This window comes from Pinus tabuliformis, chromosome 9 (genome assembly GCF_031772625.1).
Source record: "Pinus tabuliformis cultivar Carrire ecotype Pingquan chromosome 9, CPIR1, whole genome shotgun sequence".
NCBI classification, from domain to species: Eukaryota; Viridiplantae; Streptophyta; class Pinopsida; order Pinales; family Pinaceae; genus Pinus; species Pinus tabuliformis.
The window spans coordinates 774,427,739-774,441,017 of record NC_142307.1 but is presented as its reverse complement, the minus strand read 5'-3'; positions in this window follow the sequence as shown (position 1 = coordinate 774,441,017).

Sequence of the window (13,279 nt, the reverse complement as noted above, 5' to 3'; positions counted from 1 at the left end):
GTGTTCTTCACATCACAGAATGACTTAACAATACACCTTATCACATCACAAAATGACTTAACAATACACCTTATCACGATAGAAGGGCTTATTGATGCAACTATAAAATTAAATTATTATCTTTTTGAGCTTGTTTTTAAAACTTAGACATTAAAATTATTAAATATAAGTAAAATTTATTATTATGGTTGGTATTTATATTGATTTAAGGAGTGAGTCCACATTATGGTAATAATTTGGTCTAAAATATTTATCAAAATTTAATATTATTAGGACTATGTTAATTATGATTGTTGTTAGACTAAAATTGGCAAGGCAAGTATTGTGTGATGTCACCCTTTCAATACTATAGTTCTTTTGAATTTAAAGGTATGGACATTTTGTCTTTTTATTAATCAAATTGAAGCAATTATTTCTTTTGTTTTTCAAGTTGTTTGTTTTCTTGAGATTATATGAGGTTTTGACTTGTGCCTTGAGACACTAGGGTTCAAGGGTATATAAGCCTTCAAAATCATCAGAACACATGTGGGGATTTTTCACCCTCACATCAAAGACAGTGACTTAACAATACACCCGAAGATCACTAACACCATAGTGGACCACATTGATGCAACTATGAAATTAATTTTTATTTTATTTTAAACTTGGATGTTAAAGAAAAAGTTTATGAGTAATAAATTCATATAGTTTTTAAAATTATTAAACATAATTAAATTTATTATTATTTTTGGTATTTATATTGATTTAAGGCATAAGTTCACTCTATGGTAATTAATTCGATGTAAAATATTATTATTAAGGCTATTTATATTGGTTTAAAGAGTGAGTTTAGCAAATTAATTTGCTGTAAAATCCTTTATCAAATTTAATAGTGTTGTTGAAAACTTTTGGTAAACTATGTATTTTGTCTGATGATTTTCTTGACATTTACAGTGAAAACTCACCCATCTTTAGGGGCATGACGGTAGAGTGAAGATTCCCCTCAAGATGAGGGAAGTGTTCAACCAAAATGTGTGGCAAATCATCAAACAATATACACAATTTACCACAAGTTTTCAACAATAGTATGTTATTGACTGTGGAAATATACATGCCAAAATTTAATATTAATCAACCTAGATCCATCTTAACCTCGGATCTATCAAGCCCCAAGAGGGATCAAATCTCTCAAGTTGAAAACCTCCTTTTTGAGTGCAAACTTGAGGAAAGGTTTGCACCTCGAGAGATCTGATCCCTCTTGGCACTTGATATAGGGTTAAGAGGGATCTAGGCTAGTTATATAATACTATATAATCTATCTATTTTGTATCTGTCACTTTCTTATTTTCTCTCTCTATCTCACCCACCAAAAATACACACTCTCTCTATCTCCATTATATCTATCTCTCTCACTCCCTCTTCTTCTCCCTCTCTCTCTTCCCTTTCTCTCACTCTCTTCTCCCCTTCTCTCCTTCTCTCTCCTTCTCTCTCTCTTCCCTCATGCTCTCCTCTCTCCCTCATCGTCTCTCCATCTCTCCCTTGTCACTCCCTCTCTCTCTCCATATTTCTCTCTCTATGTCTTTCTTCTTCCCTCCTTCTGTCTCCCACTCCAACTCCATCTCTCTCGCTCCCATTCCTTATTTTGAGTCCTCTCTCTTCTTTCCTCTCTCTCCCTTTCTCTCCCACGTCCCTCTGTCTCTCCCTCTCCCTCTCTCTCTCTCTCTCTCTCTCTTCCCCCTAACTATGTCACTATCTCCCTCCCTCTCCCATTCTGTAACACCCCTCGGTGAATAGTAAAATTTTAATTACTTCTACCAAAATAACTTAGCAGACCATGGGCTAATAGAAGGCTAGATGTAATGTTGAACATGAATATTTGTCTTGTGATTTAATCACCAAGATTAGTTATGGTCAGCCAAGGAATCACGGGAAGATGGAAATGCTAAATAAGGATTTACCTATCAAGCAGCTAATGGACAATGGCTCCTGTCCCTAGGGATAAATATCCCAGTTGGATAAAGAGATCCAAAAGGGTATGAGAGGAAGAATATATGGGGCAATCAAGAAAGTGGACAATAACTCATTGCCTCAGACAGGACGTTGTTGAGGTAAAGGAAGGACTCTGCCATGATGAAATTCTTGAGCTGGTTATGACCAGGGGAAATTATGCACAGACTTGTGAGTCTGTGCAAGTTCTGAGCAAGAACTTCTTGAGCTTGCTCGGTTCAATGGAATTTTTGTGCAGACCTATGTGGAAGTTCTGAGCAAGAACTTCTTGAGCTTGCTCGGTTCAGTGGAATTTTTGTGCAGACCTATGTGGTCTCTGTCCAAGAAAGACTAATCTGAAAAGGAATTGGCTCGGGGGGGACTGTGGTCAGATATCATGCTCGTTGGTTGGGAGGAGAATTCTCCCTTCCCTGGTGATTTCCTGTGGCAACCTAACTAATTTTGGGCTTGATAAGTACTTTTGAACCACCTTAGTAGAGATTTTCATACAGGTTCTGTCTTTCTATAAATCATTTCAGAGAAAATATTTTTGTATATATTTCCTGTAAATTATATCTGTAAATATTTCAATGGAAATATCATAAATGTGTGAGCTGAGACCTGAATGTGCTAGATGCTATGAGAATAGTTATTACAAATCTAGGGACTAGACTCTGAGTTCCTGTTAACAAGTTGAAGATTTGAGTCATAATGGAAATAAAATGGTAGATCTGTAACTCTAGTAATAAATAAATTTTTTTGCAGAATACATGATCAATGTACTAGATGGTAACTGTAGGAAAGAATGAGTTACTGTAAAAATGATAAGTATCCTAACCTATGATTCCAAAACATGGAATGTTTTTTCTATTTTTTTTAACAGTGAAGGCTTCCGTAAATAATTATGATATCCATATATAAGGAAGAATTGTATATTTTGTACAAGGAAAACTGATTGTGAAATTATATAAGGAAACTAACTATAACATTCAGACAAACAAGCTAGATCCATGCTTATTATCTAACAGTAGCCCAAACCAATCATGGTTTTTAATTAATGGAGAGCTTGATTGCTCAAGCAAGTCCCGAAGGAATTAGGTCCCACTAAAGGGAATTCCAGAACCATAAAGAAATAAAATGGGTTGAACTGCAATAACATAGCTGCTATCTACCAAATGTAAATCATACAATTATTGCAAAATGAGAACAAATAGTGTCGGTCTAATCAAAAGTACACAAAATATAAAATACTCAAGACCATTTATCGAGAAACAATAAACTGAGAGATTCCTCTGGATACCAGAAATATGAGCAATGCTAAATGTATACCGTCAAGTTCCTAAGAAAAGTCTGATAAATTTTCTTTTCTTTCCTCATGCCAATGCATGGATCCCAAGGAAAGTACAAGGAATTACAATTGTTAAATTTGCAACAATTTTATAAGTTCAAAGGCTAGAAACTTGTCAAGAAATATATTATTTAACATTCAACTGAAGAGGGACAGGAATTAGTCTGTTGCATACTTTAGAATCAAAGTGGTTATTTAATGATGCCAAACAAGCTACAAAGCTGACAACATGTTGTTGGGCAACCAATGAGTAATTTGTCATATAATCTAAATTCAGTTAATAATAGTCTTCATAATCCACAATGTAAAACAGATTAAGTAACCCTTAATGATTGGTTGGGAATTTTAGAAGCATTTAAACCCAAATATTCTGAATAAGGCCAACGACTGAACTCATGATGATAATTCTATTCGACAAATCTAGAATCCTTTAATTTAGGATCGAATGATGTTGACCTGTAAAATAAAAGGGAAATTGTGTTATATGAACCTGGAGCCAAAGTTCAATCCTTAAAAACTCGTGTCCGCAGAGAGGGGCATAGGTAATGCCTGCACCATTTCCAAGAAAGCAATTAGAAAAATAATGAAAAAAATCAACTGAATTTTTGTTGAAGAATTTTGGGAGGGTTTGTAGTTGACGGATACTTGAAGGCAGATTGGAAGTGCCCATGAAGAAACCAAGTAAATGTCCATAGAAGGAAAATAATTATAAAAACAATATATGTAAATTAGCTTGAAAACCCAAAATCAAGACATATAGCAATATATGAAATCTATGAACAAGAGTGGTTTATCTTACCTGGTTAGTCCCCGGGAAGAGAAAATTATCTATATACACTAGCCGTTGGGAATCTTGGACAAAACTCTCGCAATTTTTCCAAAAAATGTCGTGGATGTAAATTAAAATCTGCATAGAGAAAAATAAAAGTGTGAAGAATGAACCATTTAGGATAAACACATATAACAGAAGTCACGACCATTTACCTCATTATGGAAGGGTAGTTCCATAATGATGTGGTGGCTCGAAGAACTAACCTCAGGTTCGTGCTAAAAGATTAAATGATAATACCTATGGGGTAGAGGGAAAAGCCCACAAGGTCAATTTTAAACAGAATAAAATACCCTTGCACAAACTAGTCGCAATAGAACAAAAGAAAAAGAACAAAAATGGGCACAATAATTTCTTTCACCCCAGAAGCATGTTGTGGGGAAATAACCCTTATGTTTCAAGGAACTTGGCATTAGTAAGGTTTCAAGTTGTAAAGAGATGGCGACAACCATGAAGGAATTTAATGGGCGAGAGGAGTCAGAGTGGGAAAGGGGGGGTTAGTTACCAAAACTAACCCAAGCCACACTCGTCGTTGATCAAAACCCTGTCTTGATGCATGGCGTAAAATTGGACAGTTCAATCCATAGACCTTACATGATTAATAAGACAAAGTGCAATGGCTCACAAATCTAGAGAGATCAAATACTAGAACAATGGAAAATAAAATGATAAGAATGGTGGAGTAATAAGCATTATACCATATTAGGAATACCAAATTGTACCCATGAGATAATAAAAAAGTACCTTTGGCATCCCACATGAAGTAACTCCAAGTTTATTCAACTATATAACTAGTATAGGAACGACTAATCTAATCCGTTGAAATAATAACTCAACAACCCTTGCATTATATAACAATGTAAGCTAATCAGAAGTGAAGTCAACATATGTATGGAATGATATACACGAACCTAAGTTGAATCCTAAATTAGGTATGCTTACGTTATATTTATGCATCATGGACTAAAAACAAAAAACAAAAAAAAATAGAAGGTTATGGGAAATGTTACTCTTTATGGTGTACCTCATTAGTAGGTTTGAAACATTGACCCTCAATCAATGCTTATGTGATTTTTGCTAAAGCTTCTTCAAATATTAGTATGGATCACAAAAGTCTTAGATCAATTGTTGCTCCTTTGTGTTTAGTATTTTACTGGGTGTTACTTTTTTTTTAATTTCCTTGTCCATGAAATTAAAAGCCTTAAGTTAAAACAAATAAATGCATCCAACGTACAAAATACCTCCATTTTTCCTGGTAAATAATTAAGTTAAAATAAACGTATATTGGATGTTACCAGGGAGGTGTTACAAGTGGTATCAGAGTTGAAGGGTTCAGCACTGAGACCTGTTTAAAGGCCAATAACAACAAATTGTGTTGCATTTTACAGAAAGAAGAATAAGAAATATGGCAACACAACTTTTAAGATCAGATTTTCTCTTTGATGTAAATTCAAATTGCATAAATGTGGGTGTAGTTAGGCAAGGAACCCTGGTCCATATGTGTTATGATAAAGAAAAAACCTGTCAAGAGTATGTTGAAGTAATTCATCAATTGGTTTATGGTTGAGACACCCTCCCTACAAAGCTGACACATTTGACACCTAGATGAAAAAACATTTGTTTGGAAGCCTTATAAAACATGATTCTGTCAACCAGAAAATTTCATGGGCTGAGGAAACACAAGCTTAAACAAAGTGAAGAATGTCTACAAGAGAAATTGAGTAACATCTCGTATATCATAGACATGTTTGAAATGGAATATGCAAACGTTGCATGAGAAATTACCCTGAAATTTTGGGGTTATAATGAATGCCTATTAATAACTGCAAGACCCTATTGATTTGTACAAAGAGTATCTAGATACATAATTTAAAGGATGTATATTCCTCGGGCTGACATTCGTAAGAATTTTTCCTCATAAGGACCAAGGTGTAAAAGATATTGTCATCCATGAAGTAACATTCGTCTTAAACACCAGACATATTGGGAATAAATTACTACACCTATCATGGCTATTGAGCGTGAACCTTGGTTAGAAAGTGAGTGAAGGAATATTTGATATGCAAATCCTAATGAAGGAGATTTCTCATTCACGGGGAAAGAATGTTGTAAAGGATGAAAGCTATAACATAATAGTGAAATATTCACAATATACTTTTAAAGAGTATATAGGAAACATTAAGGGAATACTTTTAAAGAGTATACAGGAAAACTAAGGGAATTAGGAACATGGCGGTACATAAAGCAGAATATAAGACATACTGGTATACCTGAGGAAGTTAGTGGAGCATATTTAAGGGTAATTTTTGTCAGATTTGAATGGGGGTATAATATTCTTGTAAAAAAATTACATAACCACGTACCCACAGTATAACTTGGGCATAATAAATCTAATGCTGTTAAAAAAAATGAAGATAAGTAAAAGTGAAGTAACATAATAACTTGTGATGGAACAGAGCAGTGTGGACATCTATTTGACAATAAATTTAGTAAGCAAGATCAAATTCATTCAGAGAATATGGAAATCTGTCAAGAAGGAAACTCAATGCCCCCAATTTTGAATTTTTCATGTTTGATGGATGGAGTAGGCATAAAATTGATGTGAGTTACAAACCTGTAATATCAAATCATGGAATGAATCACTAATTTGTTTATTCTATGACCGCCCCTCATATCAAGGTGACAAATAATATTGGATTATGAAAATTAATTGAAATCCCAATATCTAAATATTAAGGGGAATTGGTATAGTAGGATAGCAGAAGACAATGAAGGACTAGCTTCCTTGACCAACTTAGCAAAACTGTAGCTAATATACAATCTATAAAAGAAGGCCAAATTATACTGTTATGAACTACCAAGGGAAAACTCTTAAGTCATCTAATGTGTTCTCTTAAGAGAAAATTGAAAATAGCATCAATTGAAAATATAGTATAAAAATATGTGTTTATATATTTTTACATGATGATAGATACATGACATTGAATATGAATATTAAATAATATGATGAGTTTGTTTCCCTAGTGAAAATGGAAGGAATGATGGTGGATATACATAAGGAAAAATAAATTGAAGCAAGTAGAAAGCCAAGTAAGGAAAAATAAAAAAATGGGGCACATAATCCATTGAAAAATATATATACATGGTGATATTAAAGGGCAACATTCCAATCATCAGTGCTTCCCTAAATGAGTACCTTAACAATATTCGTTGAGATGAATACTTGACTAAACTCATGATTACAAAATTGATAAGCGGAGGGACCCATATTCGGGGTACATATAACACCATCACATTAATTTGCAAGAATAAACAATTAAATAACCACAAACCTAACCAAAAGATATTAAAAACAAACTCAATCGAAACTATAGAATGATGATAAACTGAGATAGAATATCATCTATAAAAACAATTACATAAATGAATGCTTGAGTCTATCAATAAGAAGCGGTATAAAAAATAGTCATAAAATAATAAGTTTATGCAACATGGGCCAGGTTGCAATTGCTTAAGGTTGATATCGAGAATGGAAATAGTAATGGGATACCCAAGTGGGCTGGTTGAGTCCATGGAATGATGGTTTCTAAAACTATATGAGGTAAAGTGTTAAATATGATGTAATGTATTCGTATGCATGTCTATAATTCTATGGTACATGAAAATATGAATCAATGAGTATAAAATTAACAATAATAATTAAAGAAAAGTTAGTTAGTTAACTAAGGTTGATTGAATCAATGTTGCGATTTGAACGGTAAAACAATGATTAGGTTATTTGGAGAAACCCAAGGAAATATCAAGATTTTATGATAAAGAACAATCTAGTGGAAGGTAAAAGATTGTGGTCAGGTGGTTCATCTTTAACCACAGGGAAAAATATTTGAGTCTATTTTTGCGAGCTAAGTCAATATGTAACTGAATGCAAGGGAAAGGTAATCTACAACTACACATAGAACAAACTATGAATAACCTTCATGATCCACTTATAATGCAGGTTGTCAAAGGGTCAAAATCGAAGGACTATTGGTTTTGCGTTAAATAAAAGTAGTAAAGCAGCCCACAAGGGGCACAACTAAGTATTTAGACAAAGTAAATAGTAGCGTAGCTACCTTACATAAGTACATAGATGGAGAGTAATCTAAACATTACTCATGAATGAATAATCCATATGAAACACTTGGAATTAAAGATACAGTAGTTGTATCCAATACAATAGTACATTAGTGCAATCTATCATAAGAAGACAAGGACAGTGAATGGTTTTTGAAATACCTCTAAATTAGTGCAAATGGCCTTAACCTTTCCATAATTCAAAATATGCAGTGGAGACACATGGTGAAGCTCTTTTCAATTAGTGTAACCATTGGGTAAATAAAAAGTATTTATTGTTATAGTAATGTTGCTAACACCTCGATTGAATTGGGATGTCTACTCATGGTGTTTATGATAAGTTAAAATAGTGTGTATGTACATATCTAAATAATGATTGGCAAGAAAAAAACTAATGACGATCCTAATAAATGTGGGTGTAGGCCAAATCAGGCAGAATGTTCCCATTCGAACCTTTGTACATTCTCAATCGGAGAAATAGTAAGCTACATAAGCAAGTGTGTACTCAAGATAGAGTGCAGTAAAAAAAATCCATCGAGAAGAGGCTACCTGGAAGATTGGAATTTTATGAATGAGGCATATTTAACTTATTTTGAAGTCCAGGGAAACACCAAGGACGATGTTTCATTTGATGTGGGGAAGATGTAACACTCGTTGATGAATAGTAAAATTCTAATTACTTCTACCAAAATAACTTGGCAGACCATGGGCTAATAGAAGAATAGATGTAATGTTGAACATGAATATTTGTCTTTTAATTTAATTACCAAGATTAGTTATGGTTATCCAAGGAATCACAGGAAGATGGAAATGCTAAATGAAGATTTACCTATCAGGAAGTTCCCTAGGGATAAATATCCCAGTTGGAAAAAGAGATCCAAGAGGGCATGAGGAAAATACCTAAGGCAATCAAATAAAGAGGAGAAGAACTCATTGCCTCAGACAGGACATTGTTGAGGTAAAGGCAGGATGCTGCTATGAGGAAATTCTTGAGCTGGTTGTGACCAGGGGAATTTCTGCACATACTTATGAGTCTATGCGAGCTCTGAGCAAGAACTTCTTGAGATTTCTAGGGTCAGTGGAATTTATGTGCAAACCTGTGTGTCTCTGCCTAAAAAATTATAATGTGAAGGGAAATTGGCTCGGGGGGATCTAGTCAGATACTATTCTCGTTGGTTGGGAGGAGAATTCTCCCTTCCCTGGTGATTTCCTGTGGCAACCTAACTAATTTTGGGCTAGATAAGTACTTTTGACCCACCTTAGTAGAGATTTGCATACACGTTTTGTCTTTCTATAAATGATTTATGTGAAAATATTTTTGTATATATTTCCTGTAAGTTATCTCTGTAAATGTTTTTGTGGAAATATCATAAATGTGTGATATGAAACATGAATGTGCTAGAGGCTATGAGAATAGTTATTATAGCTCTAGGGACTAGACTCTGAGTTCTTGTTAACAAGTTGAAGATTTGAGTCATAATGAAAATAAAATGGTAGATCTGTAACTCTAGTAGTAAATATATTTTTTGCAAAAGAGGGTAACTGTAGGAAAGAATGAGTTATTGTAAAAATGATAAGTATCCTAACCTGTGATTCCAATACATGGAATATTTTTTATTTTTTTTCATTAACAATGAAGGCTTCTGTAAATAATTGTAATATCCATACATAAGGAAGGATTTTAGATTTTGTACAAGGAAAAGTGATTGTGAATTTCTATAAGGAAACTAACTATAACATTTAGACAAAGAGATTAGCTCGAGGCTTATTAGCTAACAATAGCCCGAATGAGTCCCATTTTTTAACTGATGGAGAACTGGATTTCTCAAGCAAGTCCCGAAGGAATTAGGTCCCACTAAAGGGAATTCCAAAAACATAAGGAAACAAAATGGGTTGAACTACAATAATAGAGCTTCTATCTGCCAAATGTAAATCATACAATTATTCCAAAATGAGAACAAACAGTGTCGGTGTAATCACAATTATACAAAATATAAAATAGTCAAGACTACATATTGAGAAACAACAAACTGAGAGCTTCCTCTGGATAGCATAAATATGAGCGTTGCTAAATGTATACCGTCAAGTTCCTAAGAAAAGTCTGATAAATTCTCTTTTCTTTTCTGATGCCAATGCGTGGAACCCAAGGAAAGTACAAAGAATTACAATTGTTAAGCTTTCAATAAAATTTTATAGGGCTAGAAACTTGTCAGGAAATATATTAGAGAACATTCAACTTAAGAGGGACAGGCAATAGTCTGTTGCATAGTTTAGAATCAAAGTGGTTATTTAATGATGGAAACCAAGCTACAAAGCCAACAATAATTCGACAACATGTCGTTGGATAACCAATGAGTAATTTGTCATATACTCTAAACTCAGTCAATAATATTTTCATCATCCATATTGTAAAACAGATTGAGTAACCGTGTACGAGGGGTTGGGAATTTTAGAATCATCTAATCACAAATATTCTAAAATGTGTCAATGGTCGAACTCATGATGATAATTCTATTCGTTAAATCTAGCACCCTTTAATTTAGGTTCGAATTATGTTGAATTGTAAAAAAAAGGGAAATTGTGTTAGATGAACCTCGAGCCAAAGTTTAATCCTTAAAAACTCGTGCTTGCAAAGATGCACATTGGTAATACCTACACCATTTCTAAGAAATCAATTAGAAAAATAACGAAAACAATCAATTGAATGTTTCTTGAAGAATTTTGGGAGGTTTTGTAATTGACGGATACCTAAAGGTAGACTGGAAGTTCCCATGAAGAAACCATGTAAACGTCCATAGAAGGGAAATAATTATAAAAATAATATATGTAAATTAGCTTTAAGATCTAAATTCAACAATATATGAAATCTATGAAGAAGAGTGGTTTATATTCACTGGATAGCCCCCTGGAAGAGAAAACTATGTATATGCCCTAGCTGTTAGGAATCCTTCACAAAACTCTGGAAATTTTGCCAAAAAATATTGTGGATGTAAATTAAAATGTGCAGAGAGAAAAATAAAAGGGCGAAGTTTGAATGAATAATGAACCATTTAAGATAAACATACATAATGGAAGTCATGACCATTTACCTCATTACGGAAGGGTAGTTTCATAATGATGTTGTGGCTGGAAGAACTAACCTCAGGTTCATGCTAAAAGATCAGAGGATAGTCCATATGGGGTAGAGGAAAAAACCCACAAGGTTAGTTTTTAACAGAAAAAAATACCCTTGCATAAACTAGTCGTAATAGAACAAAAGAAAAAGAACAAAAATGCACACAATAATTTTCTCTCACCATTAGCTATTGCACTTGTTTTTTCAATTGCTGGTCATATGTATAGAACCAACTTTGGGATTGGTCACAGTATGGAAGATATTTTGGAGGCACATGTTCCTCCAGGAGGCCTATTAGGACGCGGACATAAGGGTCTTTATAACACAATCAATAATTCTCTTCATTTTCAATTGGGTCTTGCTTTAGCTTCTTTGGGGGTTATAACTTCCTTGGTAGCTCAACACATGTATTCTTTACCCGCTTATGCATTCATAGCACAAGACTTCACCACCCAAGCTGCATTATATACTCATCATCAATACATTGTCGGGTTCATTATGACAGGAGCCTTTGCTCATGGAGCTATATTCCTCATTAGGGATTATAATCCGGAACAGAATAAGGATAATGTATTGGCGAGAATGTTGGAGCAGAAAGAGGGGAAAGAACCCTTATGTTTCAAGGAACTTGGCACCACTAGGGTTTTGAGTTCCAAAGGGATGGCGAAAACAGTGAAGGAATAGAATGAGCCAAAGGATTCGAAGTGGGAAAGGCAGGGTTAGTTACCAAAATCAACCCAAGCCAAACTCGTTGTTGATCGAAACCCTGTCTTGATAGATGACGTAAAATTGAACAGTTCAATCCGTAGACCTTACACAATTAATAACACAAAGTGCAATGGCTCACAAATCTAGAGAGATCAGAAACTAGAAAAATGGAAAATAAAATGATAAGAATGGTGGAGTAATAAGCGTTATACCATATTAGGAATACCAAATTGTAGCCACACGATAAAAGAAAAAGTACCTTGGCATCCCACATGAAGTAACTCCAAGTTTATTCAACTATATAACCAATATAGGAAGGACTAATATAATAAGTTGAAATAATAACTCAACAACCCTTATATTATATAACAAATAATGTAAGCTAATTAGAAGTGAAGTCAAGATATGTAGGGAATGATATACATGAACCTAAGTTGAACCTTACATTATGTATTCTTATGTTATATTTGTGCATCATCGACTAAAAACAATAAAAATAAAGCATAGAAGGTTACGGGAAATGTTACTCCTGATGATGAACCTCATTAGTAGGTTCAAAAAACATTAACCCTCAATCAATTCTTATGTGATTTCTTTGAAAGATTATTCAAGTATTATTATGCATCACAAAATTGTTAGATCAAATGTTACTCCTTTGTGTTTAGTATTTTACTAGGTGTTACTATTTTTTTCTTAATTTCCTTGTCCAAGAAACTAAAAGCATTAACTTAAAACAAATAAGTGCATCCAACGTACAACATGCATCCATTATTCCTAGTAAATAATTAAGTGAAAAGAAATAATATATTGGATGTTACCTGGGAGATGTTACAAGTGGTATTAGAGTTGAAGGGTTCAGCACTGAGGACTGTTTAAGGGCCAATAACAGCAAACGATGTTACATTTTATAGAAAGAGTAATAAGAAATATGGCAACACAAATTTTAAGATTAGGTTTTATCTTTGATGTAAATTGAAATCGCAGAAATGTGATTGTAGTTAGGCAAGGAACCATGATCCATATCTATTATGATTAAAAAAAAACTTGTCAAGAGTATATTGAAGTAATTCATCAATTGGCTTATGGTTGAGGTACCCTACCTACAAAGCTGATACATTTTATGCCTAGGTGAAAAAACATTTGTTTGGAAGACTTATAAACCGTGATTTTGTCAACCAAAAAATTTCATGGTCTGAGGAAA